Source organism: Oryzias latipes, chromosome 18, assembly GCF_053564925.1.
Source record: "Oryzias latipes strain Hd-rR chromosome 18, Olatipes_Hd-rR_3.1".
Lineage (NCBI taxonomy): Eukaryota > Metazoa > Chordata > Actinopteri > Beloniformes > Adrianichthyidae > Oryzias > Oryzias latipes.
Genome location: NC_136254.1, coordinates 23,811,931 through 23,828,639, shown reverse-complemented (window position 1 = coordinate 23,828,639; position 16,709 = coordinate 23,811,931). Strand labels below are relative to the sequence as shown.

The following is a 16,709-nucleotide window of genomic DNA, read 5'->3' as shown; positions in this document are numbered from 1 at the left end:
ACGGTTCTAACGTTTTTCTGTAATTGTTCCCGAAAGTTAGCTTTTATATTGAAAAAAGTTTGAAATTAGATGTGGGGTCTTTTCGACCCACTCAAGGAAGAATCCATTAGCACGTGGCCGCTCGGTGACACTCTCCTCCATGCCTCTAGGGGGGCATAAATCCAGCCTGGCCTCAGAGAAGGTGTCATCGCCGGCTTTGGAGCCTCCATCAGCTCGCTGGTCGCCGAGGCTTTGTCTATAACCTGCACGCCCAACGATGTGTCTAGCGTATCTAGTGGCTTTTTGTTTTACATGGGTGAAACAGAATAATATAACCCCCCCTTCACTACCTCCGCCCTTGGCTGGAGGTGGCGAAGTTGATAAGATGATGTGTCTAACATGTCGTATGGCTATTTTTTACACATGTGAAATGTAAGAAATATAACCCCCCCTTGGATGACCCCCCCTTGGATGACATATTATTCGATGTTGTGTCTAACGTATCAAGTGGCTCTTTTTACTTGGGTCAAATGGAAGAATATATACCCCCCACCCCCTTTCCCCACCACCACCAACTCCAACCAAGGGTGGAGGTTATGGTTGTAGTGGGTGTCTTTAGTATTCGATGGTGCGTCTAACGTATCAAGTGGCTCTTTTTTACATGGGGGAAACAGAAGAATATGTACCCCCCCCTCCTTCATTGCCACCCCCAACTCAAATCAAGGGTGGAGGTGATAGGTGTAGTTGGGGGGTATATATTATTTTAACATGTCAGTTGGCTCTTTTAACTTGGGTGAACATGAAGAATATGTATATACACCCCCCCTACCATTAACACCACCACTCAACAGGGTGGAGGTGGTATTGGAAGCGCGGGGGGTGGGGGGGTGGGGTGGGTGGGGTATATTCTCTGGTCCCATGGAAACTTGTGCCGGGAGGATCTAGGTGAAGGAGCGCTCCTGCGCGGGATCCGTGCTCCGGGGCGTCTTGTAGATGGAAGGGAAGCAGCAGAAGGGGGCAAATGTTTTCTCCCTGCTACCACCACCCCCCCCACACACACCTCCCAGCCACCCTCCTCCAACTGCCATCTGATGTGAGGTAACATGTGAGGGCGAGCTTCCATCTGTCCGCGGTGTATGCTAGCAGAAGGTGCAGCTAATGAGGCTTGATTTGCTGCTGCACCTGCCTCCAATCTGGGGTGTGGGCGTGGGGGGGGGGGTGATATTAGTGGTTGGTTGAGTGTGAGGTGGTGTGTCTGTGTGCCCCCCCCCCCCCCCCCCAAAAGGTGTAATCATTGGTTAGCTGGTATGGGAGCGCCCGCAGGTTGATGGACCCTGGGAATTCATTAGGAAGGAGGTGAGGCCTTGGGTTGAAAGGGCCTTTTGACCTCCCTCCAAACAGCCTAGGAGCAGAGGAGGAGGGGGAGGGGGAGGAGGAAGAGGAGTCATTCACGCTAAGACTTTTCAAACCGCACATCGATTACCTTTTTCCTCTCAAACTTGTGTGATCTTTTACCTCCAGATGGTGTTTTGTCCACATGTTGACTGCTTCACCTCCACCGTCCTCCTTCTCCATCCCAGATACTGTCTGACACAGGAGCTCTTCAGGGGCCGGTAAGCTCTCCTCTTCCTCGTTGTGATTCGTCGCGTCCTCGCTTCACCTAGACCTGACAGCAGTTATGCGTTATTAGCCACAAATATGATCCCCGCCCCCCCACGGGCAGAAATATTTCCCCCTTGTGGTGCACCTTTGTGTCTGAACTTCCTGGAGGTTTACTGTGAGAATGTTTCAGCGAGGGGAAAAAACGATGTGAGGGGGGGTAAAGGAACTAAAACGAGCTGTTTGCCCCGAGGCCACCCTTTCTTTTTTAAGAGCTGTGTGAATAATCTGCAGGGTGATGTCATGGCAGATTGATAGAAGCAAAGTGCCAATCCAGATTATTTCTAAATTAGCTCCTCCATTCAGCAAAGACTCATTCTAAAGCTGGCTTTGGATGGCAGACCTCGTATAAAAATTGATTTAATCTGGATTCTGGTAAAAAATGTAATCCAGTAGAATAAAGTTGTTTGGCTATAATGTTCACATTTGTGTTTTTTGTTTTTTTTTCCTCATCAAAAAGTGTCAGATCTAAAAAACAAAACAAAAAAAAGCTGCTGTGAATCAGGGCTTTGTCACCCAAAAAGGGTGAGGGGAGGGATGCACAAATCCAAACGCCGTGCAGAAACTATTCTCCCTGGGAAAAAAAAAAAAAGTTAATGCTGTGAATCTGAGAACGCTGATCATCCCATCGGGCTCGTTTGTTTACTTTTAAATTCCCTCTTTTGTGGATTTGGAATTAGAGTTGTGTTTGTGCTTGTTTTAGCCAACTGGGGGTTGGGTGGGTGGTGGGGGGTAGTTTGTGATTAAAAGAACGAACACTGCCCTCTGCTGGTGGGAGCTGCAATCTCCATGTAAGGGCAGGAATCAGCAGAACTGTCTGGTTTAGATCTTAATTTAAGTCGTGAAAATCCGACATCACTGCTTGACCTTTTGTGACCTTTTTTATGCGAGAAAGAAGCTGACCCTAGACGCAAAGATGGGAGCTTTATGCTTTCGTCAGGTAACCGTCCAAAACTTTGAGTGACCGCTGCCGATTCTTCATTAAAGCGGTGAATAAATCCCATATGCTGCCTCTGCCGCCTCCCCTGTGCGTAACAGCGCTCCAGTCTTACGGCTGACGCCCGTCACATCTTCGGGCAGGTGGCTGAGAAATGGAGGCAGATGGGCCGAGTACACGCCACCGCCGAATCTGTGAAGTCCTCTCTTCAGTTTTAAGCAGCACCGATGGGCCCTTGAGTTATTGCCGGGGCCCCCCATTCATAATTAGCCGGGGTTTGGTGGGGACCAAAGCCCCACTAATGACGCCTTTGTTGCCACTGATCTGCGCTGCACAATCAACAAGAGAGGAACGTACGACTGGGAGAGAAGCAGGCTCACATGGAGCGATAACATGCCTTCAGGGCAAGCCTCTCTAAAACAATCACGCCTGGTTCCAGCTCTGCCATCGCTAAAGATGAGTGCTGGTGAGGGCAGTGAGACAAAGTGTGAGTGTGTGGAGGTCTGCGGATATGCTGGTTCCCACAGGCGATAGACAGCCGTATGACGCGCCTGTTTTTGACGCACAAGTCGAAGCTTTAAAACTTCCATTTGAATTGATCTCAGTCACGTTGGCAGAAAAAATAACGGTTTAAGGTCATCATAAATTCACGTCATACTCTAAAAGCACGTAAAAAAGAAAAACTAAAATACTGATTACTGATGTGATCGTTAAAGTTTTCAGTTTTAAAACTGAAGTTTTAAGGTCCCACCAAAAAGAGGACTCTTCACTTCCGTATTGAAGCCCATTAAAATTCCAAAATTAGATTTTATTCACTAAATAACTGAGGTAGGATGTGACACAAGCTAAGCACTTATACCTTTAACTTTAAATATATAAAAAAAACGTTTTAAATAGTTGACGATCTTCTAAAAACCTAAAAAATTGTCAAATCAAAACTTTAGGATAGAAAATAAAAGAAAACTTAAATTTGGCCAACCAAAATTAAACAAACAGAAAACAAAAAATTCAAATGAACTTCAGAAGCCAAGAAGAAAATTGTTCTTGGGTTCTCCAGGGTTGATGATGGACTGTCAAACTAAAAGAACGTGTTATGATTATTTATGTGTTTTTGCTGTGACGCAAAAAAGGAGAAACTCATAGTCTGTATTGATCTACAGTCCCTCTGCAATCTCTCATGCATTTTTGTGATAATTGTGGCAGAAAAAGCTGGAAGTTGCAGCTGTTTTTTCTATAAGATGTAATAAAAGTTAAGTTAGAAGATTGAAAAACTGTTTCATGTGTGTTCGTTGTGGTTTCAAGACATCAAAGGAAGACTCATTGTGCGCTAAGACGCTGTCACTTTAATCCAATGCATCATGGGAGATGTAGTGCAAACAGCCGCCGAACGCAGACACACTCGCGTCTCTGAGCTTCATTGTTTTGTTCACTATTTCCACGGTCTGATACCAGATTCTATGGAAAGCTACACCGCTAAAGACGAGCTTTAGCTGGTATTTTTGTTAGAACTGAGCGACTCTATGAGCAGAATCAGAACAAGGAAGTGAAGACTTTAACCACGTCTGATTGGTCAGACTGATGATGTGTGATTAAGCCTCCAAGAATGATTGGTGGAAACAGTTAAAGAGGCGGGACTTTTCTGAAAGCAGTTATAGCTGCGGCTAAATCGCGGTACCGTCATTCTTATCAAAATGTCTTTAATAGATTCAAATAAACACAAAGAAATAAGTATTTTATGATCTTTCATATTCCTAACTACTCAGTGTTTTATCAGGGCCTGTTTGGATAAACACAGAGCTGATATCCTGGAGATGGAAAATGTTTTTAGATCAGTTAATGAGGGTAATTTCCCACGGCACACCTAACCATCTCCCACGGCACACTAGTGTGTCGCGTCACACTGGTTGAAAAACACTGGTCTAAAGGAAGCTCATTTGTTCCTTTCATGCAGAATATCTACATTAAATTCACATAGTCAATACACAGCATACGTCCTCACCTTTATGGCTGGAAAGGAGCACTGTGAAGAATGGATTTCTTAGTTTATTACTGCCCCTAAACCACATCTTAAAGGAAAAAAAAGAGACAATTGACTCCAAAACATCATGTTTAGCTAAAAGTTGAACTCAAGTAAAGCTCCAAGGAAGCCAAAGGGTCGTGTGGCGCCCCCCACTGTCCAGCAAACCTTCCAACCCCCAAATTTCATCCGCACTTTTAGTGCTCTCTGACGCACACTTACGTTTCCCCACACGTGACTGGAAAAATTATGATTGAATCAGCCCTAATCATTACCCTTTCACCTCTGTGTTTGACAGTTTCACAAACATTTAGCCAAAATGCAATAAAAGGTATCAAACTTTGTTTTTATTTCATCTAAATTTGCAGAGTTTCCTACCTTTTTTCCTGCACAGATTTTGTGCAGAAATTGCTGGAAGATCCCCTCTCGAGCAGATAGCTTAAGTTTTTTTCAGCAATCCTTGTGTCGGTGTAGGAACTTCAGTTTGCTGAAGAAATTGTGTCAAAACCCTTTTTGCAGATGATGTGCTGCATTGATCACATCCCTACCGTCCTTTCTTCTGTTATTTCCCCTTAATATTGCACCGACACACACATGAATGCTGTCAAAGCCTCTGCTTTTCAGGAGACACTGACAGTCGTTGATCAGTTAACCAAGGGCTTTTGATGAGCAGCACCTGGATGTTAATTACCCTCCTAATACCTGAATAATAAGGTTGAACCCCTTCTTTGTTTGTTCACACACTTACTGTGGTTCAGGTTTTGTTCGGTAACAACAATGTGGGATTGTGTCGTCACAATTTAAAATCAGGAAAATACGTCTTCATTTTTTATTTTGATGGTCAAAGGCTGAAAAATATCCAATTGAAATGATCAATAAAATGCTACTTTAAAGATCTTTTCAAAATAAAAGCTTTTTCTTTAATCAATTTATTATTTTATCATTACCATAATATAGTATATAATGAGTCACTCCTGAGTATAAGTCCTCCACACCTCCAGCCAAACTATGCAAAAAAAACTTGTATTCTTAAAAAACGTGGTATCTATTCTTTTATCAATTTTTTGAACCTTTTTCCCCTTTTTTAAATTTTAAAATCTTTTATTTTGAAAATCCCATCAGGAACACCTTGTTCTAAATATATATAATCCTCAAAATGTTGACCATATGCTCAACCAAAAGGTAGACATTTGGAAAAAAACAGTTATGAAAAACATTGTGTGTAATTCTTACCTAAAACAATAAACAATAAATATCTATCTATCGATCGATCGATAGATGTGTATATGTATGTATTTAATTTTTCTTTGTTGTGTCGTTAATTTTCTATTACATTTTTAGATGCTTATATATTTTATGTGCTCCACTGTACACTTAAAAATGTTTGAAAAAAATAAAAAATATAAATACATAAAGTGTAAGTGAAGAAAAGGCTTTTTAAAGATTCATTTTATCAGTGCAGTTTTGCAGATTTGAGCTTTTAGTTTTTACTAAAGGCAATCTAAAGCATGTGTGTGACGTGAGAGTCAAACAGGAATCAGTCAAACTTGTTTTTTTAAACTGATGAGTTCAGCATGTCGGCCATCTTTCCAGTCCAACTCCAGCATCATAGTTGGCAGCATCTCTTCTCCGGAGTGAAAGGAAAAAAAAAATCAAAGATGAGACGGCAGCGAAAAATGTTTTCATTTTCACAACAGCTTAAACTGACAAGTTAAATAAACCTAATGACTCATAAGAGCCAATGTGCAGCTTTTCTTTTTTTTTTTTTACTGCTTGTTTAAAGTAGCTGCACGCTGATTTTTCAGAATAAAACTCTTCCATCTTACTCCACAAACGTCAAACATGATTCTGCGGCAGACACATTCAAAGAAAACTGTTTTCTAATAATAAATAGACAAGCAAAGCATTCGTGTAAAATGATCACTTGGACCCAATCTGGCATCCTTAAAATGTTTAAGTCTTAGGAATATGAAAAATACTGTAGGGTTTTTGAAAATGTGCTTTTTAAATTAAAGGTAACCACTTTATTATATTTTAGACAAGTATTTTAATTCCTGTAATAAATAGAGCTTTAGCTATTTTTGGACATCCTTCATATATTATGACGTCATTTACATTTTTTGTATAATTCAATGAAACTATCTATAGAAATAAATCAACATTCAATAATTCTCCCTACAAAAAAGGAAAATAATTACATTTATTGACCTTGCAGCAGCTTAAGCATATTTGTATATTTCTGCGTTTTATTTTAATAATTGTACATTTGATTTGACATTTCTGTGCAGAGGATATTTACTTGTTTTTTTTTTGAGATAGTACAACAAAAAGTAGGATTTCTGTTTCTCTGCATGCGTGTCAACAGGACAAACAGAATCTGTCTGCCTCCATCTGCCGCCTTTTCACCCGTCCTATTGAAAACACACAAAAACAACCCACTCCCACGGTGGCTGCAGCAGGGAGGAGGGGGTCACATGTAGGTCTCAAATCTTTTTTTTTTTTTTTTTACTGTCCTCCTCCTGGTCATGACAGCTCCTTTACCTGGAAGAAAGGTGTTGAGAAGGAAATAAATCTGACTTTTTTTCTCTTTCTTCCTTGTGAAATCGACAGATATTAAAAGAAAAACGCAAGACAAATGTTGTTTTCTTGAGTGTCTGCCTTCACAATTGACAGCTAACAAGCGCTCCACTAATTGAAGCTAGCTGACGGCTAGCGTTGCTTTTTTGTTTAACACAAAAGTAAAACTTGCAAACTTCTAATGATTTCTTTTCCACACTGCAGTATATTTGGAGGAAATGACTTGCAGGTACAAGTGCCATTGAGATTTAAATCATCACCAGGCCCTCCTTAGATGTTGCTCTTTGTCAAATCAAGGCTCCTTGTGTCGAGGACTTTTTATTAGTGTCATGTTCTTCAAGATCTAATAATTACGCCTTTGGCAGCCGCTGATGTGAAAGTGATTGTTAAGATGTTGCTACAGTTGTGTGAACCTTGTAAATGAACGTCGTCTGAGGAGCACAGCTCACTGATTGAACAGAAGATGCAGGAAGTGAGCTGTGAAGAAGCCCATGTTGTTTGTGCCTTTTTTTTTTTTTTGGCATGTTGGTGAGCCAATTGTTCCTAACCCCATCAAAGATGCAGTGATGCAAAAAACGATTGAAGAGGCGTCATTCTTGTTTTTTTTCCAAAGAAAACAAATTTTGGGTTTTTTTTGGGCTGATTTGATTTATTTTTTAATAATTTGAGTACAAACTGTTTTTACAGAAGTTTACTTTTCTCCCGATACTAGTGCACAGTAAAATAAAAATCTGAAATGAGCATCTATGATTCAAAACCTAATTTTATCCCGTTTCGGGACAGACTTTTGGGTAGCTAGCCACCACTGTACCTTGCAGATTAGACTCTTTCCTGTTTCATTCCATCCAGGTGCGTACTGGGAAGGCTGCCATTTCTGTCCCCCGGTGCACAACAGTACAGCGCAGCTGTGCAAGCCACCTAAATTTGATTCCTCTCGTCGTAGCCTAGCAACGGCGGGTATTAGCGTTCGCAAGCTGGATGGGTGCAGTTCTGGTGCCAGAGGCGGGATGGGCGCCTGGTTGCAGCTCATTGGCAGATGACATTGAGTGAAAGCTGGCATTCTGAGATTAGGGGATCAGATGCTCACAGGGCTCGGTGCAGGAAGTGGTATAAGATGTAGAATCGGTGCCAGGAGGGCTTGACAGGTCCTTTACACTTGATGTGCAGATGTACACAAATGCACCACACAAGATGTTGCTACACAGCCCGTAAACGCACACTACATCAACTCGAGTTTAACGTTTCGTTTGTTGCAATTTGCTTCTTGGAAGATTCTAACGTCCTCAACAGAAATGAAATAATTGCAAAAGTTTCTCAAAGCCAAACACATTTAAAAAGATAAGAAAATACTGGCATCACTCCAGTTCATTCAGACGTCCACTCTGGGCATTCACAGTTTTTAAATAAACTGTTCGCATGATGCCGCAGACACACCGGGCATGTGTGGCGCGTTCAAAAACACGCATCCGCGAACGCGCTTTTAGCACACATGGTGTTCACGCAGGTCTGTTGCTACCTGGACCTAGCGCGTGTACTCACAGTTGGAAGAGGCTTGCTGTGAGTCTCGACACTCCCTCCAGACTTTTTCTTTCACTCTAGTCTGACAAATGAAATACTTGATGTCAGAGAATTCCAGCAATTATTCATTTCTCCTTCATGACCGATTTTCAACCAGTTGGCTCTTCCGTGAATTAAAGTGGACGCCATCCATTCGTCACAACCAAATCCAAGTCCCCGATTGGTGAAAGTTCTACTGATTTAACGTTCAACACACGTTAAATTACCCCGCGTTTTGTACGTAGAGCCTGAAAACGGACTAAAAAACATGCCTACCTTTTAACGTGGAGGCCTGAAACATGCATATACGTGCATTTACATAGCTATAGGAAGGGGTCGCTCAAACACTGGTTTCCAAACTCGGTGTTAACTTAGCATCAGAGGAGCGCTGTGGTAGCTCTACTGACTCAAAACCCGTAAACTTCCTGGTCCAGATCCAGCGAGTGCCACTGGAAATTCGCAGGAATTCCAACACCCCCACGTCCCTCAAAAATCACCCCAAGACAATGAAGCCAAACTGAAAGAAGCCCCTCCTTGTGTGGGTTGAAAACACAAGCCGGTCGGATCTTCTCTGGCTGGAGGCCGCTTGAGGCAGGCAGGCGGGGGTGGGGGTGGGCAGCATTGGCAGCCGTGCTAGCTTCTGTTTGCTAGAATACCAGATGCATCACGCCACATGCTTCAACTTTGATATCGTCTCTGTGCAGTTGTTGATCAGATCTGTCTCTGTTTGACACGACCTGCCTCCCGTCTCCCTCGCAACTTTCATCTTTTTCTGCGGCGGGCAGGCGGGCAGCCGCCGCTGTCTTGAGATGTCACACGGTGACACGCGGTGTCCATCTGGTCCGCGTCGTAATGGGCCTGGATGAATGAATGGCCAGCCACTCCACTGCTTCCTTTATGGCGCTCAGCGGTGCTGCTGTCCAACTTTGATTCGCGAGTTATTAGGGAATTGAATTCCCCGCTGCGGCGACGCCCAGAGGAGAGGAAGAGAAAGAGATGCACAAAAGGAGTGTGAAATCCGTGGCGGGCCCACAGAACCCACTGCTCAGCTCCACCACTGCTCTCTTCCTGGAGCTTCTTCTGTCTTTGTGTGTGTCTGTCATCACTTCAACACTACCACTGAAAAGCGGTTTTTAAGTCCGCAAGAGAATAAAGTCTAATGAGTCGGAGCTCCAACTGGGGTGGTTAAGTGAATCGTGACTTTAATGTGGCCTCAAGAGCAGAAATCACTTTAAAAATCAGGTAATGAAGCAAGACACAAGGTGGATAAAACCAGAAGGAGGTTCCTTCATCTGCAAAGCCATTGACCACTTCCCTCCAAATGGAAAGGGCTGCTCCTGGATCCCATCACAAGGGGATTAAAAAGGGAAAGGTCAACTGGGATCTCTTGGAGAGCGGACCTCTTTTCCACTTCAGCCACACTGAGGCGGGGATGAAGTGGAGGCGCAGAGGGAAGGGAAAAGCATCGTTTTGGACTCCCAACGCGCGTCTGGGGAGGCCCATGTGAAGCCAGATGGCTCAGGCCTGCCGGTCTTTGGGAATCGCAGCATACGGCGACGGGATGCGCGGCAGAAGGTAGCGGGAAACGGCGCCGGGGTCAGCTCTTGATGTTGGCCGCTCCCTGGAGCTGTTCCTTTCCATCCCTTTGAACAAGAGAGCATCTCCACACAACTGCGCCGCTTCCCTGCTTAATGCGGCGATTGACTTCAAACACGGCGCTATTTCCCCCCCACACACCCTGCCCAAAAGCCTCCTGAGTTCCAAACATATGCTATCAGACCTGATGGAAACACGGTGCCAATAACACGCCACGGAGCGCCACGCGCGGACATATGTGGGCTGTTTCTGCTGCAACTTTCATCTCGACAGTCTGTTTCATACGCCAGGCCCACGCGTGGAAACTGCGTCACACGGAGCAGCTTCTCATGTGTGTCAGCCGCTACAGCACGCTGGAAACCAATTACAGCACCTCTCCGAGACAGATGTCCAAAATAACCTGGTTAAAACTAATAGGCAGATTTTTAAACCGCCGTAATTATTCATCGTTCACACACCAGCGAAAGAGACGGCCCGCTAATGTCTGACGCTGAACGCGCGTGACAGGTGTTGCCGCCAAATCCTCCTCCGTGTCACGCGGCAGCCTCCTGCACGCAAACATCCCAAAACAAAGCGCCGTTCGTGTTTCTACATCTTCAACACACACCCTTCAACTCTCGCAACGCTCACCGATGATCTTTTTCTGTTTTTGTCTAAATAAATGTAAGCTTTCTGAAAGCCAGGCGTGGTGTTGTGCTTGTTGTTGCATCCGTGTACCGACTAAGATCGCTTCGCCGTTCTCATTAATGGTCCATCTGTCTTTTTGGCAGAAGCCCACTGGTTATAGAGTTAGCTATGATTAACATTTAATCTATATGATTTTCTAATGAAAGCAGAGGTACGGTGCGCTCAGTAATGATTGATTTGTTTCATGTTTTTTAAGAATTGCTGGAGTTGTTGAAAAGGATGTTTAAAGGCATTTCATCCATTTCAAGTGTCACTTATCAGAAAGTTGAAGTAGATTTTAGCAGCTTTTGATTAGGCCTGCTCGTCATTTGACATTTTATTTGATCAATCTAGCATTTGATCTTTATGATATAAAGTTTTCTTTAAATATTATGTTGAAGATTTTTTTTTGAAGACTATCCCACATGAGATGTTTTAAAAAATCCTTGAAACAAACAAAAAAGATGCACAAAGGGGCAAAAAACAGAAAATAGGTCAAATCCTAATTTAGACTCCTAAACATGCTTGGATCTCTAAAAAAAGAAAGAGCCCTAACTTGTCTTGGAGATTTCCAAAGAGCTCAAGTCCTGGTCTTTACGAGTATAGATCTGTAACCTTCCTGAGATTCGCGGAGACATCTGCTGTGCATGGCAACAAGAACAGAGCAGTTGGCTTGGGTTCAAACCTTTGAGAGTGCCTTTTGTCGGTGAACGGTCCATTGTGGAAAGATGGTGTTTATGGTCGCCTCTACCTCTGCAGCCCCCAAAAGGAGGATAATGAGATACAGTTGTTATCAGTGACAACCGAGGGCCACAAGGAGTTGTATCTGCCGGGCGCCTCCACTCTGATCCTCCTAGTGTGGGAGATGAGATTGGGATGATGCTAATGTTCATCTGAAAGCCCTTTTAATTGCTTCTTGGTGCAAACGGACAGTCTCGAACTGTATTTTGTGGGCTTGTTTACGGTTTGAGGTGCGACATGAGTTTGGTTGCATTGGTTGCAAGAATCAAATCTCTGCTATAATCTATCTTGATGAGGTGACTTTCTCCATTTTACCCCTCTCAGAGAACATTTTTGGTGGATTCCACTTTAAGGTTAGCGTCTTAGCAAAGATTATCTCTCAAAAGTTGGTGACTTTGGCGACTAGCCTATGACTGATCATCATATTAAGTCCCAAACTTCTCACAGTTCTGGTACCCAACTCTTTCTGGCTGAATCCATTCAAGAACCCTGGTTTTATTTTATTTTATTTGATTTGAAATGGTTTATTTTGAAGCAATCAAATAAATAATACACAAAATACAATCATCAGTTATACATTCATACGAAGATGTATCAAATGTAGGACAATTAAACATAAAACCAAAGATTGCTTGAAAGGGAATGGAAGGAAGTGAACTTTTATTATCCCACCCCTGTTCTACCGTAACCATTTTATTACATGATTTATCATTATCCGGTTCCTAACTTATGTCAAACAGAATCAAGAATCCTTTCATCTCCAGTTACTGTAAAAATCAGTAATTTAGGTAATTTTTATATAATAGAGTCATAAACAACCTTGGCTTCAATTGGATTTGTACATTGGAATTTTCATATAAACGAAATTTGTTTTGAAAGTCTGTCAGGTATTTTTAAAATGAACAAACCACGGATTCATAATATACTGCAAAACATGTAATTTTTTTAACAAAAACGTTATTTTACGCCAACAGGCTGACAAACATGAATTATACTTGGATTATAAAATGTCATCCAAAATGTGTGCTGTACAGAACTGTAATCTCCTTGAATGGGAACAAATTTTGTAAATGAAGCCCCTTAACCTCCTGTGATATATGAATGATGGATATTAGTGGATTTCTCATAATAATCCAGCACCATCATCAGCTTTCATAAAGATCTATTAAGATTGAAATCTCTTTTACAAGGTGGACTGGGTCATGAGGTCAGAGTATATGTCATAAATTGATACCTAAGATTTAAAAGCTGCATAACCTAAGGAATTATTGCTTCTCCTGGTTCCAGAACTGAACTTTTTTTTTCTTTTTTGTGTGCAGTGAAACATGAGGCTGCTTCTTCCAGCCCTCACCCGAACATCACTTATTCTTATCTCAGGGCTCAAAGCAAACATAAAAGCAAATCTCCACCTTCAAACCCAATTTCCCTCCAGACGGGGCACAATTGATGTGTTTCAAAGCCAGATGCGATGACTTAAGACAATGTGCAGGACTGTGTACGACCATAGACCAAGTGCAGTTTCAACTTTAAAGAGTATCCAGGAGTTTTGTGGGAGATTCGCAGACAAACTGCATTGTTTATGGAATTTCGGGTCGAAGCTGAGACCCTTACGGATGATTTATGTATTCAGCCGGGGATGGGGGGAGGATGAAGGGGCAAATTTCATCTGGCTATAGAAAGCTCTGGCCCAGCGGGCCTAGAGAAGGCTTAAACACAAACAGGATGGGTGCGTGCCAGGTCCTCTCCTCGGCCATTGTGCTTTAATTAACCTACATAGTAGCTGCCTGCTGAAATGTGCAGTGATAGATAAGGCCTCCTTGGATGATTGATTTATTTACTGCGTATATGTCTGTAATTTCCATAACATTACTACGAGCCATATGTCACGATGCATCTAAGGTCCTGGATTTACCTGTAAACTGAGATTGAAGCGGAGATCAGTTCAAGAAGGAAGAAAGCTTTAAATGGGAGGGAAACTTTTGAGGTGCAATTATGACAAAAAGTTGCAATAAATGATGGAAGTAGATGGATCCTTTTTTTTTTCTTTGCTTTATTTCTGCCGTAATAAAGCACCTCAAGTCTGATTTTTGTCAAGTGAAGTCTGGCAAGGGCCCAGCTCCAAGTCTGAGGCGGTGATTGCATCTGAACATCTCCATCAGAGAACGCTAGAAGGTAACGGTGGGATTAAAATGGGCACTGCTGGCACATACAGGCGGGCAGGGCGCTTCTTTTTTTTTTTTTTTTTAACGCCAGGCCATTGTTCCATATGTGCTCCACCTGCGCCTCTCAGAGCCTCGCGCCAAGCGCACGGCCAGCAGGCTCTGCCATACTTACTGATTGGAAGTTGCCATGGCGACGCTGGAAGCCAGTGCTGAGAGAAAAAAAAAAACAGGGAATGGGGGTGGGTGGGGGTGTGCTGTAAATCTCAACATGCAATTTTTTTAATTTAGAAAATTGGCAAAGGAAGTGTGGTAAATGAATCGTCGTTAATAATAATTCACATATGGGACAAAACACAATTAGGCTGTTTTTGGCTACAGGCAAAGAAAACGCAGCTCCCTCGAAAACGTGATCTCATCTCATCAAAGGCACTTCAGCTTTCCCAGTCGTCCCGAGTAAAGAGATGGAATTGCTCTGACTCATAATGATGTTTATGGAAATAATATCACTCAGAATTATCATTGGCTGCAAAGAGCAGCGAGATGGAGACATCAATCATGTGATGATGACCCATAAGTCGTTTTCTTATCAGCTCATCCAGATGGATGGTGGCACTGATTCAGTGCTTTGTTTATCAGAAAAATAACAGCAAAAAAAAAGTCCCTTTCCCTCCTCTGGGAAGCTACTACCCCAAGCTGCATTGTTTCAAAAGCCCCCCCCCAAATTTTATATTTTTTTATTTATTTTTTTTCCATAAATTGTTTGGAGTGCAGCGCAGCAAAGCTCACCCGTAGCTTTTAATAACGCCGTGGCCACCATCCAGATCCGGGCGAGAGCGGGGATTGGCTGATCTCTTCACACCCTGGCACCTGGAGCCGCTCAAAGCACATGTGTGCGCGCGCACACACACGTGTTCCAGGCTGTTTTTGGAGGCGTGACACGACGAGAGTCAAAAGCCCTCACCTGCAACCGAGTGCAAAAAAATAAAATCATTAAACGGGTTTCAGGCCAAAAAGCCCTCCCCGTCGCATAAAATCCAGAAACGTTTCGTAGGAAATAGTTGGCTGGAGTTTGGGTTTCTGCAGGCGGAGTGGGGAAAGCAAACTTCAGAAGAATAATAAATGTGTAGTGCAGGGGTCGGGAACCTTTCTGGCCAAGAGAGCCATAAACGCCACATATTTTGAAATGTAATTTCGAAAGAGCCATACAATAATGTAGTGTCCCTTTCCCACACTGAGGCACGGAGACTTAACCTCTTTTAAGGTTCTTTATTCGGGTTACTGCAGACCACAACAAACGCCGAACAATTAATTCAGCAGCTCCTGAATCTCTCCCGCCGAGACGAGACGAGAGCGCGTCTCCCAACTTTATATTCCCCTGCTCCCGCTGCAGCCCTCCCCTTTCCCTTATTCGGCCCATAGCTGAACCCCATTGGTCCAAACTACCTAACAACAGGCTGAGCGACAGAACTGAGGGCCAATCAGATCTCTGCATGATCGATGCGTTCCATGAACTCCAGAACTTTTAACGCGGCCCAACAGCCATCCAACTCAGTCCGCGACAATATGTTTAAAACTAAAATACAAGTGAATGTGTGCATTTGATGTAATTTCAACATTTTTAAAGTACAATAAGTCTGTGGATTCTTTTTAATAACATTGTTATGCTGTTTCTAATAAATGATGAGTATTTCTCGTGGTAGTTTTGCTGATGGTCTAGTCTGGTTTACGTGGTGAGTTTCTGCTTCATGCAGGCGTTGAGACTTTAAACGTGATCTTAGGTTGGTATGAATGTTTTGTAGATGTGAGACAGACTGCTCACATGCGGACCTGGAGCCAAACACACATTCACACGCTGCAGTGAGTGACAGGCAGTGGGTTTTACCTATTTACAATCGCTGCGCGATTCACCTGCTGCCGGTCCCCACAACACCTCAGCCCCACCCTCTGCTTTCTCCCTCACACATCCCGTCCCCGCAACTGCGCGCTCTTTCTCAGAGACGGGAGCGCGCAGTTTTAGGCACGGCAATTCACAGGTTTCCGGGTGGTACAAACTCTGTGAATTAATAGACAATTTTAAACTTATACTAGTGCTGGCGCAGATTTGTCTCTCTAAGCACCGCTACTACTGCGCGCCTCTGCCATCGCATCGCGCACGAGAAGGACTGGTCTAATGAAGAAAAACAATTTGAATTAAAGATTTGTCTGCGAGCCACATGTGACCATCAAAAGAGCCATATATGGCTCGCGAGCCATAGGTTCCCGACCCCTGGTGTAGTGCCATGTTTTTGAGACCCACGTATTTGCACGCGATTAGTCCCTTGTTCTGCAAACGGCTGTGCAAATATGATATGTAGATTTGCGTGCTTGTTGCCACCGATTTTTTTTCTGCATTAATCCAGAAGTCAAACGGAACCGGTGGCAGGCGGCGTGGCGTGGCTCCGCCTTGTGATTGCTCAGCTGTAGTCGCGGGATCATCCAGCGGGTCAAGATTATAAAAATAAAAAAAAGAGGGTTTTTTCTCTGCTCTCCTGGTTTTGGTTGCAGCGTGGCGGCTCGTGGTGCTTTCTAGCCTGGATGTGACCTTTCCAAGTCATTGAAAATGCAGAGCAGCAACAGACACACTGACCTGCAGAGGAATTATCCGCCTCTCTTTTCGTCAAACCCAACAGCTTGAACACGCCTGGGCGCTGCCCCACAAAGGCACTCCATGGAGGAGGCCTATTAATCTTCCCAAAGCCGAAAAAAAAAAAAAAGCAAAGAGGCTAGTGTGGGGCCCCCGAGTCTGATGCCCGGGGCCGGCAGACGGGGGGTTCTTGGC

General features: G+C 43.5%; 1 protein-coding gene across 4 annotated transcripts in view; it reads left to right on the top strand.

Moving 5' to 3' along the window:
• Nucleotides 1-16,709, top strand: part of LOC101169815 (protein phosphatase 3 catalytic subunit alpha) — a 181,420-nt gene that overhangs the window by 12,391 nt on the left and 152,320 nt on the right. For 3 of the 4 annotated variants that reach the window (XM_078936363.1, XM_078936362.1, XM_078936360.1), the window contains exon 2: nucleotides 1,501-1,592. The gene's annotated coding sequence lies outside the window, so the exon portion shown is untranslated. Of the gene's footprint in view, nucleotides 1-1,320; nucleotides 1,336-1,500; nucleotides 1,593-16,709 lie in introns of those variants that run through there. The other variant, XM_078936364.1, reaches the window with a different exon arrangement.